The sequence below is a fragment of the Alligator mississippiensis genome, chromosome 1 (assembly GCF_030867095.1).
Source record: "Alligator mississippiensis isolate rAllMis1 chromosome 1, rAllMis1, whole genome shotgun sequence".
Classification (NCBI taxonomy): domain Eukaryota; kingdom Metazoa; phylum Chordata; order Crocodylia; family Alligatoridae; genus Alligator; species Alligator mississippiensis.
In genome coordinates this window covers 55,616,282-55,632,476 of record NC_081824.1, presented here as the reverse complement: position 1 = coordinate 55,632,476, position 16,195 = coordinate 55,616,282, and positions in this window count along the sequence as shown.

The following is a 16,195-nucleotide window of genomic DNA, read 5'->3' as shown; positions in this document are numbered from 1 at the left end:
CATTTCCTAAATAAGTGCCCTAACTACCAGCTTATGGGTTCCAAAAGGTAGAAACAGTGCCAAGTGCTTATTTGAGGTGGACTAGGATTAGATCTCTTGTCTCAGTCTCTTCAGTCAGTCACTTTTATTCTCCCCTAGAGAAGAAGAATTACAGATTTATTTGATCTCAGTGTTCTCCCCAGCTAAGCAATAGCCAGTTCTCTGCATTTTCCATATACATCCACAGTACCTACTTCTGCAGCCAAATGTCCAGATTCCCATGCCCACCAGCACCTGTTCTTTGACAGCTGGTTTTGATTTCTTCCTCCTCTATTTTCATGCTTGTCAGATTGCTTGTGCCAGCCTTCTGCTTTCTCTCCTCTTAGCCTAGCTTCTGTCCCCCATTCAAATCACTCAGTTCCTTCTACTATGCTCCCTATATGCCAGCAGAAGAATTATTCAGTGTATAAGAAAGAAAGATTTCCCACTCTCATTATAGTACCTTATTCTACCTACTTGCAAACAAATAGGATCAGCGACTGCAAAGAAAATCTACCTGGGTGTGTCTACGTTAATGTGCTTTTCCTAATGCACATTACATTTAGTACTTTAAATCTGAGGTACTAAATAAATGTGCATTAGGTTGTGCTAATGTGTAGTAATGTAATTGCATGCTTTTTTTAATAACATTTAATGCACAGTTGCCTATTCTACTGTGCATTAGCATATTAGTATGGTTTTTGCCACACTGCTTTAATGTGCACTAGAATAGGCTACTGCACATTAAAATGTCTTGTGTAGATGAGCCCCCTGACTACCTGTATCACTAAGTTGAAGGCAAGCTGTTTTTTGCAGGGATGGTTCACGCTCATTTTAACTGGACCTAGTAGCTATAAATGGAGCCAGTTCAGTCCAGGCAAACATGGAGGTTGACAGATGAGGGGGAGCACATCTTAGGGGATCTTAGCACCTTCTAGAAATTTAGCTGCTAAAATCAAAGAGGTTTCTACTACGTGTATATCAACTGTATTTTTTAAAAGCTTATAACTTGGCCAAATTTGGGTGGATTTTTTTTCAGGGAAGGAAAAAGTGCATCCTTGGCACAAAGAGAATTCACTACCAAGTATCAGGAATGGCAGAACCACTTCAGCTGGGGGAGAAGGGGAAAAAACCAACAACAAAAACTTATAACAGGCTACTAAGGCTATTAAAGAAAATGTCAGCCCTACCAGTTAGAGTTTTGGAAGGTTTTAAGCATCTGAAAATGGTAATATCTTGTGGAAAACTTTAGGCAACTATGGGTGACATTATCATCCCTAAAAATGACTGAAATTATATCAGTTTCACTGGATAAACTCTATGAAACCTGTGTGGATATTACAAGTGGAAAAAAATCCTCTTAGGTAATTTACATATTGGGCGTATCTACACATGCATGTACACCAGCTTAAATTCACTGCACAATAAGTTACTGTGTGGTAAGTGGGAATAGGCTGGCTTCTACACATACAGGTGCTAAAGCACATTAGCCTTGTGTGTGTAGAATGACTTGGGACTAAAGCTTTTCCCAAGTCAGTCTATACACACAATGTTACTGTGCGGTAAGGTGTTGACACATGCATTACTGTGCAATAACTAATTGGGTATAAATTTGATACCTGCATGATGCAGTTGTATACCTGCTTGATGAAGTTGCCATAAGTCACCATATTTAATGTGCAGTACAGACATGCATATGTAGATGCGCACCTGTACTGTGCAGTAATTTTCCTTACTGTACAATATATTTGCATATGTAGATGCACCTATTTTGTAGCATATGAAGGTTACAAAGTCCAGCAGAAGAAGAGGTAAATTTCATCAGATGAATCCAGCCCTAGGTAGTAAAGACAAATCATTTGAATTACATTTTACTGAACCCTTATGTATAATCAATGATAAGGTCTTAAAGCCATAGGAAAGAAAAGAATAAACATTTTCCTTCAATGTTTGTAAAAAGCAAATCCAGGAAATACTTTGAACAGCTGTTATTTTCCTTATAAATCATGTTTTTGAGGCACACTAAAGTGTGCTTTGAGCCAACATGAAATATAGAAATGTGGGGGAATATCTCCATTACTCAACAATTTTTAGCTTATTGCATGGATTTCTGCTTATTATTTTAGAAAATACTTTCTACATAAGTAATACATTAAACATATGTTCTCTCTCTGTTTTTACAGAAATTTATTCAGGTATGAAACAGTAATACTTTATTTTGTTGTGTTTTTCAGTTTAAGTCTGTGATGTGAGATTGTTTCATGATTCTATTTGGCATGGTTGCATGGTCTTCTGTTCCTTATTGATTTGAGATAATACATTTTCTACTTGGAAAGTGCTAAGTACTACTCCTCAAACATATTCTTGTTTAAAATATATATATACTGAATTTCATTGTTTACAGCCTGCACAACTCACTAAAAAGCCTATTCAGACTATTTTACATAGACTATAAAAAATTACAAAACTGAACCTTCATGGAAATTGAAGCCAGAACTTGCATTTCACAATGTTTCCATTGTTGCTTTATGCTATGCTATAAATCTGGACCGAAAGAAAAAGCTTGTTAGTGTTTTTTAAACAGGGAGAGCAATACTTCGCTAGTTTCCAACTGAAATCAATTTATGCATGTATCTACAGGTATATCTTTTTCAATTCAGTTCTATGATACTTCTGGCTTTAACCTACATGTACTAGCCTTTAATCACCCCAGCTGTGGATTTGTGCCATGAAATAGATGAAACTAATCATCTGGCTGATAGAAAAGAAGAAACGCTTAGAGGTATGCCTAACATTTTTCAAGGTCATGAAAAATGACACTATGGAAGCAAAGTGATGAAAGTTAATTCCCAGGACTTTAATATTTAGAAATATTATATATACATAGATGAACTAGCTGAATACTAATTACCTGTTATTCTAGGATTTACTATTGGTGATATGTTTATGGAAAGTTATTATTCATCGAATCATAGGAAATTAGGGATGGATGGGACCTCAGGAGGACATTTAGTCCAACCCACTGCTCAAAGCAGGACCATCCGCAGCTGGACCAGACCAGCCAAAGCATTGTCTACCCAGGTCTCCAAGAATGGAAATGCCACAACCTCTCTGGGTAACCTGTTCTAGTACTTTACTACCCTCCTTGTGAAAAAGTTTTACCTCATATCTAACCTAATCTTCCCTTGCTGCAATTTGAGACTGTTGCTCCTTGTTCTGTCATCTGCCACCACTTAAAACAGTTTAGTTCCATCCTCTTTGGTACCACCCTTCAGGTAGTTAAAGGCTGATGTTAAATACCCCCACGGTCTTCTCTCCACTCCTCATAAATCACGTTCTCCAGCCATCTAATCATTTGTGTTGCCCTATGTTGGGTTCTGTCCAATTTGTCCACATCCTTTCTGTAGTGGGGGCCCAAAACTGGACACAGTACTCCAGACGTGGCTTCACCAGTGCTGAATGGAAGGGAAGAATCACTTTCCTTGATCTGCTGGTAAGGACCCTGCTAATGCAGCCCAGTATGTTGTAGAGAAAGCTAACAGCAAGGGCCCACTGTTGGCTCATATTCAGCTTATTGTCCACTGTAACCCCCACGTCATAGAATGCAGAGCTGTTGCTTAGCCAGTGAGTTCCCAGCCTGTAACTGTGCATGGGATTGTCCTAAGTGCAGGACTTTGCACTTCGGCTCATTGAACCTCATGAGATTTCTTTTGGTCCAATCCTCCAATTTGTTTAGTGGGCTCTTAGACTACATAGAGTTTGATTAGTAAACAATTTTTGGTCCATTTTGGCATTTAAAATAAAGTAATTACAACCAAATAGTTTCAAAAAGTTGGCCATGGAAAAATATTTTCCCAGAAATCCTGGATTTTTTTTTTCAAGTAGCCATTTAACCAAAGCTGTATAGGAGTTTACATCTTCAATGACTTAAAAGAACCCAACTAATTGGCATTGTAGAATGAAATACTCTACATAAATTCAATCTGATTATATTTATTCTGGAAAACATTATAATGTAACTTTGAAATAACTTTTTAAACTTTGCTGTTAGGAGTTCAATTGCAGGAATAGAAAGAGGCATCTAATTTTCTGGCACACAAATTCTAATAAGAAAAATTATGATTAACTACAAACATAGTACACATTTCAGAGGAACTAAAGTTACCATTGACAAGGTGCATACATTATTAGGGTTTTTTCCTATATATTCAGTCTCAGTTAAGTGCCTTTTCAAACAATAAAGAAGGTGTATCTGTGGCCTGAGTCCTACCAAAGCGATTATAAAAAAAATCCATTTAGATGATGGTCATTCCACAGGAAAAAAAAAAAAAATGAAATAATATTTATCTGTCAGTAAAGCTTAATGAGATGGAAGGACATTTTGTGATGATGGTGTTGGCTTGTTTTATCTATCACGCTTTAGAGAGACTATTAAGTTATGAGGTAGTTCATACATTCATATAATGGGATCTCTGCATTTGGCATTTCTCCTGAAAAATAAAAAGATAGGCTGCCTCCCTCTTCTCTCTTTGGTGCCATTCTTTTACTGCTGCTGTTTTACTAATTTCAAATAAGTAAGAAGCCATTCATTGTATTATCTCTTTTAAAACTGAAATTGGAGCCATATCAAAGTGGAAGTTGAAAGGCAAAAGGGACTTTCACTTTGGATGTGTATCAAACTGCAAATGTAGAGGGAGGTAAAGAATGATTAAAAACAAAAAACTCAATGACTCTCTGAAAATGTATGTCAGAACCATTTGTTCTCTTCCCGATTTATTATTTAGTAGTATCAATGTTGTAGTAGCACTTACAGTATTCTGATTACATGTGAAATGCAGAGAAAGACACAGCTGTGTTACCAAAATGTGCACAATGTAAAAAAAGCACTCTCTATTGCCAAGAAATTGTAGCATATATTAGGGTAACAAATATTGGTAAAGTGACTATTGTAGACAGCTAAGTCCATATCTAGACATCTAAATGAAAGCTGATTTTGAAAATTACTGATCACCAGTAGCATCTGTTGACTCAACATGGTTTCTCACATATTGGTTTTCATGGTTTTACACATACAGACATTACACTTTTACTCATACAGATGATTGGAAACCAGTCTATACCCATAACAGAAAAGAAATTCGGCACATACAGAATGGTTTAAAATTGGCAGATCCTGGTCTAAGATTTGCCACCCCCAGCAAAGGGTGAATGTTAGCTGCTTATATAAACTATGCTGCTTACAGAAAACAGTGTAACTTAGATTGATTCTACTTTGGGCCTTTTGCATGTCTGTATCCAGCCATTATCTACATAGAAAAATTGCACCAAGCATAACACAGGAATGGAAAGATGTGGTAGTTTTACGTATCAGGTGAACATTCAATTTCACTTGAAGAGCGAATAAGGGAATTGACTGTAGTCAGCAAGTTTGATAGATGCTCAGCAACTCTGAAAATTAATGTAATAATCATGGAAATTATTTTTAGAACATTCTGTTTTGATCACCCAGATATGTGACTCCTAGTTATGTTTGGTTGCAATCCAAATTGTCCAGATTCTAGTTAAATTCCTGCAGGGGGCTGCATGGTGCATTAGGGTGAGATTACACATTAGTTAGCAGGTGCTAATTCTATGGAATGTTAGTATGTGTTAAAGTTAACAAGTGCTAGTAATCAACAGGGATCCTGGTTTTTCCAGATTAAAAAAAAACCCCTCAATTTTCAGTTTAAAAAAACAACCCCAATACACATTTTTGCGATTAAAATGAAATACCACTATATGTATATACCTACATATTAGTAGTGTTTCATTTAAATCATGGGAAAATATGGATTTGGGGTTAGTTTTTTTTACCTGAAAATTGGGGATTTTTTTTTTTAAATCAGTGAAAACCAGGATCCCTAGTGATCAGTCACATGTTCACAATTAATACCCGTTCTACTGTGCACTGCCCAGACCTGCTTTTAGAGGGCTAATGAGTAGGGACTGATCTAGGGGCTGCAAGTCTGCTCAATTTGTACCCCACTCACCATCTCTGTAACCACAGTACAGGGTGGAAGGGAGGGGCACTTTGCAATTTGGATCACCCCCTCCAACTGTGGAACTGCACTGTTGTCCCCAATTTGCCCCTGTATTCACCCTCCTGATTGCCTCCTCCCAATCTGGACCCCCAAATCACTGCCCTGCCACCTTAATTAGCCTTAAAACAGTGGTGGTGGTTCCCCCTCCATGCCCATTTGGGCGTTCTGCAGCCTGCACTAGCCCCACATACCCTGAAACGGCTGCCTCTGGGCTCAGCAGCTGCCTGGCAGCTCCTTGCTCCCCCTAGCCCTCAGTCAGTTGCAGGACATGGTAAGGACCAAGTCTTGGTGCAGAGGGTCAGCATGGTCTGCAAGGAACCCAGGAGCAGGTAGGGAAAGAACATCTCTCCCACCTCTGCCACTCACAAGCTGATTGGGTTGGCAGGGCAGTGATCTGGGGGTGGAAGAGTAGATAGAGCAATTTGGAGGACAGCTCCTTCCCCACCTGTTTCCCTCCTTCCCCTGCCATTTCTCTTTTTCCCCCTCCATTCCTGACTCCTGTTGCCGCTCCCCCCCCCCCCCTTCTGTGGTGTTTGACTTTTTTTTCCTCTTCCTCCTTGGACGCTTCAGACCAGTCTTGCTTGGAGCTGCATGGGGAGATCCTGAGTGTAAGACTTCCTGGTTTCCTATCTCTCTTCTTTTCTGACTCCCACCTGTGTAAAGGTCTCTTGCTTCTATGCATCTCCCTTTCTGATGGGGTGTTTTTTTTTTTCATTTTTGCAGTGTTTTTTCTTCTCTTTCTCTGCTCTCTATCCCCTCCCCCTTTACTTCTGGTTTCTTTGTCTGCAAGTTGCTATTTCACAGCTTTTTTCTTACTGTTTCTTTTTCTTTTTTTCTTTCTTTCTCTCTTTTTTCATTCCTTTTTATCTTTCTGCCATGGGGTGTTATCTTATTTATCTCTTGTCTTTCGAGGGGTGCAAATTATCCCCTTCTCTCTTTTTCTTTTTTTTCTCTCTCTTAACTCTCCTTTTCCTCCCCCTTCCCTCCCCACTTTGGGCACACTCCCACCCCTCTTGCTTTTATGGTTGCATTCCCAGACACTTATCTCTGTAGTTAATATACACAAGTTTTGGGGTTTTTTTTCATTCTCTTAGTTTTAGCTTCGGGATTAACCCTGTCCTAGCAGGAATGGCCACTCCTACACCCGGCGGCTGGCATGAGAATGCCTCTCAGGACCTCCCCCTTAACCATGACTTAAGGGTTCACACCCCTTCCTATCTCAGGGTCAAGGTCTGCATAGGAGCCCTAGCTGGTCTCCTGGGACAGCGTAACATATGTTACATGGGTTGTGTTAACACAGTCCCATTGATTTACCTGAGCACTTCCACCCTGGTCAACAGGGTGTGCATGGAGGGCTTGGACATTGCAGCCATAAACAATCTTGTCATGCCCCTAGATACCTAGGCTGTGAGGGTGCTGATTTTCAATGCCCCCCTGCATGTGTCTGGCCGGGAGCTGGCCAAGGGACTCAGGTGCTATAGGGTTCCTATGAGTTCCTTTTGATGACTGATGATTGGAAGCAAGGACCCAAAGTTCAAGCATGTCATCTTTTTGAAGGCAGGTTTTCATGCCCCTCAGGGAGGCCCCTCAGTCTCTGCCTTGCTCCTTGAACCTCAATCTCGACAAGTGGAGGTTTGTGATTTATTTTTCCTTGGAGGAGACCATGTGTTTCCAGTGTGGTAGCTCTCCCCACCTAGTACCCCAGTGCCCATGGGGGAAGTGGATGGAACATCAGTAACTGCAGTGGTGCCGACAGATGTTGCATCAACTTCTGGGACACAGGCCCCACTCAGTGAGGCTGGGACCTCTACCCAACTTCCTTTCACCCCTGTTCCATCTGTGGGGGCTGGGGTCTCCGGCGTGAGAGCACCATCCAGCAGGGGGGCTGGGACTACTACCCAGCCCTCTCCCCTACCCATTCCACCTACGGTGCCCACCCCCCCGGTACAGAGGCCCAACCAAGTGCAGGGGCTGATGCCTCCACTTGCCCCCTGCCTGCCCCGACCACCCTGGCCGAGGCACATGGGGGGGGGGCAGTGACTATAGTGCCAAGGCCCTGTCAGATGATGGGGCTCAGGCCTCGTCCTGGCTGCCCTCCACCATGGCCTTGTCTAAGAAGAAGAACAAAGAGAGCAAGGTGAAGGGGGCCTCTCAGGACAGTCCATCCCCACTGGGACCTTCCTTGGCCAGTGCTGGGGGTGGGGGTGGGGGGGTCCCTGCTGGAGAGCCTGACTCCACTTTGGCCATCATGCCAGCAACCTGTTGCAGATGGATGGGGATGGCTTGGAGGTGTGGGAGGCAATGGTAGGGGTCACCAACCCCTCACCTGTCTCCTAGCTTCTGGACTTGGGTGCCAGTAAAAGTGATTCAGAATGCCTCACTTCTGGAGGCCCGACCCAGAGGAGTGGCAGAAGAGTCTGCTGACCTCTTGGGCACATCCCAGCCTACCAAATTGGATGAGGAAGCTAGTGAGATGGAGATCCAGCTTTCTGACTGTCACAAGTGACCTCAAGAGCAGGATGTCTTTTCTCTCCCCAAGAATGCAGGGATTGCTCTCCTACAGCCAGTCCTCAACCTGGCTGATGAGAAGAGGCTTATTTGTCTAGACATTGAGGGTGTAGATACTGCATTTGTGGTAAGATTCCACCTGGGGTGTAGCCTTGCTGTGTTTCTGTCAGAAATGTCCAGCCCAAGTTGGAGACCCCCACTGGGTCAGCCCCAACTATGGGGGTCTCCTGGACTTTTTGAAGCAGACCAAAGGACGGAAGAATGTAGTGGGATGCATCACCCAGTGGTGCACAGATCCTAAACCTGCCAGAGCTAGGCTGCCAGAGCTGTAGCCTGACTTATGTAATAGGATCTAGGCACTTGGCAGATGGTTTACCATCTGGAGACACTCACACAGCAGGCAAGAGATGAGTGGGGCTGTGGGGGGGACCCTGGAGTACAGTAGGGAATGATAGGCCTTCCCCGACCTGTCTCTGCTGTTTTGCTCTACTCTTGGGTGCTCGCTGTCTCACCTACACTTTACCTCACTCTCTCTCCCATACCCACACCCATGGCAGCCACGACTATTGGCACGTTTAACATCAACAGCTGTTGAGATCCAGTGAAATGGGAGGCCGTCCTGGAGCTCCTGTGCCAGAAATGGCTGGTCATCACCTTCCGAGGGGACACATTCCAATGGGCTCAACCAGGTGGCTTGGCATGCTGCCTGGCAAGGCCACTTGTTCCTGAGCCATGGCACCAACCTTAGCACTGGGGTCACGATTCTTCTATCACCACAACTACAGCACGATATTGCAATGGCGTAGGAGGTCACCCCAGTCACCTGCTGACTGTCTGCATCACCATAGCACAACAGTACCTGCTACTCAATGTCTATGCACTCACTTATGGCCAGGAAAGGGTCACTTTCTTTGAGACCTTAGCTACCCTTCTGCATGATGCTAGAGAGGATGAGGACCTGCTCCTCGTAGATGGGGACTTTAACTGCACCGTTCCCACCTTGTTAGACTGCATGGGGCCTGAGCCTTACCTGCCCTCAGCCCGCAAGCTGCAGTCTGCCCTGGAGACTGCAGGCCTCACTGACATCTGGTGAGCCCTGCATCCTGATGCATGCCAGTACACCTGGGCCAGGATGAGTGCTGGTGTAGATGTCCTGAGTTTCAAAGGGTCAGCGTAAAGAAGCCTCCAAGGGTACCCTTGCAGATGATGCCCATAATAGCCGAACCATTTGCACATATAGCTCTGGATGCGATAGGTCCACTCCCAAGAAGTGCAGAAGGGCATCAGTTCGTATTACTGCTGATCAATTATGTGACCAGATACCTGGAGGCAGTTCCATTAAGGGCCATCACAAGTCTGAAAGTGGCGGAGGAATTGTTGAAATGGATTTCGAGGGTAGGACTGCCTTGTGAAATTGTTACTGACCAGGGCATGAACTTCATGTCCCACGTGAGGAAGGATTGTTCCAGGTTCTGCATATAAAATATTTGTATATGGCGATTTATCATTCCCAGACCAATGGCCTGGTGGAGCATTTTAAATGGGACATTGAAAGCTATGTTGAGGAGATGCACTCAGGAGGACCCTTGACAATGGAATCTACTTATCCCACCATTATTGTTGTTTGCAATTAGAAAGGCACCCCAAGCTTCACTAGGCACTGTTTGTGTTAGTATATGGGCATACCTCACAGTGCTTATTAGGTGTTGTTCATGAGGAATGGGAAAAGAGGGGAGATGAAGAGACAACTCCTTCCCAGTATGTGACAATTCTGAGAGAACAACTTACGATGGTGCATCAGTTGGCAGGTGACCATGTAAAGGAGCTGCAAATAAAGTAAAAAAAAATGCAGTATGATCAAGGAACTAAAGAACAATAATTTTAGGTTGGGCAAAGAGTGTTAGTCCTGTTACCTAGTTCAACCAGTACGTTTCTGACTTGTTGGCAAGGACCTAACAGATTATATGCCACGTTGGCCCAGTAGATTACAAAGTGTCACGATCAGGGCATCAGATGGATAGGAAGATATTTCATATTATCCTGTTGAAGTTATGGTAAGAGCCTAAAGGATTGTTGGCCACTCCTATTCCAGAGAAAGAGAGGTTTGGAAGGTAATTAGGAGATATGGGGGCAAGCAGATTAGATGCAGGGGTGGTTGTGATAGGGTCTGAGTTGACAGATATGCAGCTAAAACAAGTCCTAGAGAAATATGCTGAGGTGTTCAGTGAGATCCCAGAGAGAAAAAAGGATGCAGTATATGGGATTAAAACACTAGAAGGGGCCACTGTGCGGGAAAGGTGGAGAAGGCTACCACACCACCGTTATCAGGTGGTAAAAGATGAGATAAAATGCTCCAACAAGAGATAATTAAGACCTCCAGAAGTCTGTGGAGAAGCCCTAGTGACTGTCCCCAAAACAGATAGGACGCTCTGTTTGTGTATAGATTTCCATAAAATTAACACCGTCACTCAGTTTGATGCATTTCCCATTCCACAGATTGGGGAATTATTAGAAAGACTAGGAAAGGCAGAGTTTCTCTCTATCTTGGATTTTGCCAAGGGATATTGGCAAATCCCTGTAAAACCAAAGGATCAGGCCAAAATGGCATTCAGAACACCATGGGGACTTTATGAGTTCTGTAGAATGCCCTTCAGCCTAAATGGGGCAGCTGCAATGTTTCAAAGGTTGCAGATTGACTGCTAGCCCCACATCATGAATATGTGGCTGACTATATTGTCAACATAGTCATATATACTAAAACCTGGGAGCAATACTTGGCAGCTGTCCAGGCAGTGTTGCAGGAGTTAAAACAATTGGGATTGAAGGTTAACCCAAAGAAGTGCGCATTGAGGCAACACAAAATGGATTATTTGGGTTTTTGTGTGGGGCAAAGGCAGATTAAACTGTTAGTTGACAAAGCTGAAGTAATTAAAAGTTACAAGGTTCCTCAAACTAAGGAGCAGATGAGTGCATTTTTAGGTTTAGTGGGATATTACAGGAGGTTTATTCCAAAATTTGCAGAATTAGCAGTCTCACATACTAAACATAATTAAGGGCAAGGGGAATAGCCCAATAAAATGGACAGAGATACAACAATGAGCCTTTGAGGCAGTTAAGAAGGCCTTATGTAAGGATGTTATACTGCCCTTCATTCTTCAGGTAGATGCACTGTGGCAGGCGTTAGGGGCTGTGCTTTCCCAAAGGATCGAGAGACCAGAAAGACCAATAGCCTACACCAGTAGGAGATTAAAACAGCCATGAATGAAGGTACACTGGTGTAGAGAGGGAGTGTTTAGCTGTGAAATAGAGTATACAGTAGTTTCAATATTATTTATTAGGGCATGAGTTTATAGTTATGTTATAATGGATCATGCACCATTGAAATGGCTGAAATCCACCAAAATGGCCAATGCCCATGTAACACAATGGGCTTTGGCCTTGCAGCTATTTCAGTTTACAGTTGAATATTGACCAGGTAAAGATAATGCGGTGGCTGATTTTCTCTCTCATTGCCATTCAAGGGAGCCCCCCAAAACACAGCTATGTCAGGAGTGCAAGTGACAGCCCAGGAACAAAACTCCCCTTATGAGCAAAGAAGAGCACCTAATGGCATCTTAAGCAGAGGGAGGGGGGAGGAATATGTGAAGGAGTGAGAGAGAGTAAACAGAGCCCCTGGGGTACTTTATGTACCAGGCAGCTGAGGCTAAGGGAGGAAGGGTGGCTGGCAGTGGCAGAGAGGGAAAATGAAGGTAAGCAGTGTGAGCAAGTGGAGACCAGAAGAGGAAAAGGAACCACAGCAACACCTCAAGAGCAGTCTCTCACTCTGGATTGGAGGAGGGAAGCTGCCAGGAGGTATTTCTAGCCCCGGAGAGGGGCATAGAGGATCTGTTTCCTGCATTCTGCTGAGAGGAGCAGCTGAGAATTCTTGCAAGCAGGTACTGCTGACCCTGTCAGAGAAACACTGTGGGAGTGACCAAAAGAAGGAGGCATGTCTACACGAGGATTTTGAAAAGTACTAAAATGGAGTAGCTGCTGAGGATCCTGGAGGGAAGCAAGGGGGACTTACTTCTCAGGTTAGATCCTCCCTGGTGGGGCTTTGCTTTGCTCGGGAGAGAAAGATCCTACCAGGGACTGTGTATGCTCATCAGTAGACTATGTGGATCTGTAATGAGCAGAATTAGATTGATTGGGGTTTTTTATTTATTTATTTTTTTAATATGAGAGATTAATCCCAAGGTAAAGGGGACACGGACTGACTCTAAAGAGAGACCAAAACAGTTGCGTTTGGTGTGTTTGGACACAGTATAAGGCCATCCCCTGGATGGGGTGTATGTTAGACTATGACTATGGTCATCTAGGTGGCAGGCTACAGGGGGAAGAGCATTAGAGAATCGGACAGCATCAAACCAAGCTGAAGAGAAATTTCAAATTCTATCTGGAGTGGCTAGGGTGGGGTAAAGGGGAGGTTTGGAGCCTCACAGAAGACAGAGATCGAGACCTGAAGGATCATCTTGGGGTATCGCCTCCTATTAACATTGTACCACAGTCATGGCAGATGAGAAAAGTAAGATCAGTCTCCTAGCAGCCTGGATGACCCGAGATAAAGCTCCATCCTGTCACCAGCTGTAGGTAAACAAACTCTCAGCAGTAGCAGTAAGCCCTACAATACCTACAGTCGTCACAATTAGTATACTAGATCCTGTTTCCATATCACACTGTGAAAGAAGTCAGCTGAACTTTCATTGCAAAGAAGTCATGCTGTAATGTACATTAGCTACCATCACCTATTAGAACAGAGATTATCTTTCCCTCTGTATTTAAAAAAATGTGAATATTTTTGCATATGTGCAGACAAGACAAGGAACTGAAAGAGCTTTACTCAAGTGTATCCTTCAATATCTTACTTCAAAAACCTTTTGATGTTTATCCATTCAGGTAAAAATATGCCCAGAAATATTTTCAAAAACTCAGAGAAAGGGACCCTTCTTAAGACAAAGAAATAAAATAAGTTTTGATATTCTGGGAATTATATTCCTATCTACAGACCTTTTAAGGATGAATATTTTAGAGGGATTATTAGATGTATTGTTGGAGCAGTTTAGCAAAAAAAAAGTGTTAAAGTAAAATGTAGAAGTATCCTAATAGTGTATAATGCCTACCAGTTTTAGGGTGTACCTTTTTTTTTGTCACAACCCAACATTGTGATTTTCTGTTTGTGTGTGCTTCAGCACTGCTAAATTATTTTTCCCAATGAATTGCAGCTTCCTTGCACGGTGGAGTTCTCTGCTGCAGAAGAGAACCCCGGTGCAACGGAGAATTTCCCGCCAATTTGTAGCTTTCTTTGCATGGTACATTTCTTTTGCATCTCAGAGATGCACGGTGCAAGGAGTTCCCGCCATTGGTATGAAGATTCGTGCCACATTATTCGCCGACTCTAAATTATGCACACGTGGCGGCTAGTGATTGGCTTGCTAGCTGTATAAAGAGCTTGAGTGGTTTCTGCCCAAGTTGGAGGACTCCACGAACATCAGGAGGAGGAGACTTCACGCTGTGTGAAGATCTCTAAGCGCTGTGGACCCTTACGGACCCAACGCATTTCTTAAGAAGGCAACAGAGGTCTAAACAGCCTCTGGCCTCTCCCCATCGCCGAGCGCAATCCTAGACGTATCCCTTTTCCTGTATACTAAATATTCGAACCCGCAGAGCTTTAACAACTCCGGGGCCAAAGAACCGGACCAAACCCACGAAGCTTCAGCAACTCCAGGGGAAAGAAATTACCGAACCCATGGAGCTTCACAACTCCGGGGCTAGAACAAATTTGTCGTAGTCCTCCAACGAGGATTTAAGCAGAGCTGCGCCTGGATGCTGACCAGCCTACACCACTACCACCACTGGTGTAAGTAAACTATCTTTGAATCAACCACTAAGCGTCCTTGACTAATTCTAGTTCGCCCCCCGGTCTTCTCCGGCCCCGCGTGCCCGGGCTGCTGGCCACAGCCTGCGTGCGCAAAGACGGGCCCGACTCGCTCCCGGCCCGCACATTTGTGTGTTAAAATCATGATAATAGTTAACAAAGAAAATTGTTCACAAAAGAGTAAGCCATTTATATTTATCAGGTCAAGAATGGAATTGTTTCTGTTTAATTATATTGTGTTGTCCAAATACTGAAAAAACCCTCTTTTTTTAATCCTACAACATATATGTAGCACAGAGAGCAAAACTTGTATTTTACAGAGTTTAAAATAATTCAGAGGGTTGGAAACAAGAGAATCTTCACACCCTGCTTTCCACTGAGTCCTCAAAATGATTCTGTTGGAAAAAAAATTAGCAAGTTAGTGCAACTTAGACAAACAATTTCTTATAATGAGGAAGAGCTGGACAGCTCCAAAAATATCTTCTTGGGTGCAATGGTGGTTATGTTACAAGCAAAATATTAGATATTATAATGAACAAAATAGAAAATATCACTGAAACAGTCCAATAAATAAATTGATGGTATGGCCTTATTGTGAATTCAGCAGTAATTTTGGTCACCCACATTTCAGAAAAGATACAGCAGATATGGCTATAGTCAAGAGAAGGGCACTTAATTACTAGAGAAACACAAAGAATTTCATATGAAAAAAGAGACTGAAGATGTTAGCACTGCTTAGAAAAGAGACAAATAGGAAATAAGGTGATGGTAGTATAGAAATAAAATATGGTGTATATCAGATAAATTTTAATTGTGGTCCTTGAGCTCTTATCTAAAGCCAAAACATTTAAAACTGATAAAAGTAAATATTAATCCATGGAACTCAATGCCACATGTTATTGAGAACAATAATTTTAAGAAATAATTTAGCAAATAATGTACAGAGATTACACTGGATAAAAATGTATAAGAAATGTAATCTTTGCTGTTTCAAGACAAAGCAAGCATTTTTATCTCAGGGTTAGGAAGAAACTTTCCTTTTAGGATTATTATTCCATAATTGTCTGCTCTGATGATCCCTGGAACTTTCTCTGAAACATATTGACCATAACTGAACAAATCATTTGGAATCCAGACAGAATCTTGTATGTAGAAAGACTTGCATACCTCTTTACAGGATACATCTCTGGGTTGTTTTTTTTTTTTTCCCCCCACTTATACAGAGACCAACAAGGATTTGGTGACATTTTTGTTTATCAAAGACTTTGCATGTGATTAAAAAGTGTACATTAGCCTTTTTCTGCATGGATGTGAACTGTGCCTAGCATCAACAGACAGTTGTAGAACTGATGAGATCTTTTTATGCTATGCTGTTTTAATGGCATTTAGCACTGGGCAAAGTATAGCTGGCCTTGGTAGGATCATCCACCAAAAAAAGCTTTTTTCAGTGGTAGAGAAATACATAATGTTTCCTGTGGTGGGCCAGTAGGGGGTGCTCCTGCATTGAGCCACCCACCACACTGTGCCCTTCCAGGCTCCGAGTGCCTCCCTGGGGGCGCCTCACATATGGCCGACCCCCTTCCTGGAGCATACCCGCTAGCCTGGGGTAAAAACTGCCACCACCCAGGGCTGGGCTTTATTCTGGCTCTGTGCACCCTGGGAAACACAGGCCTAG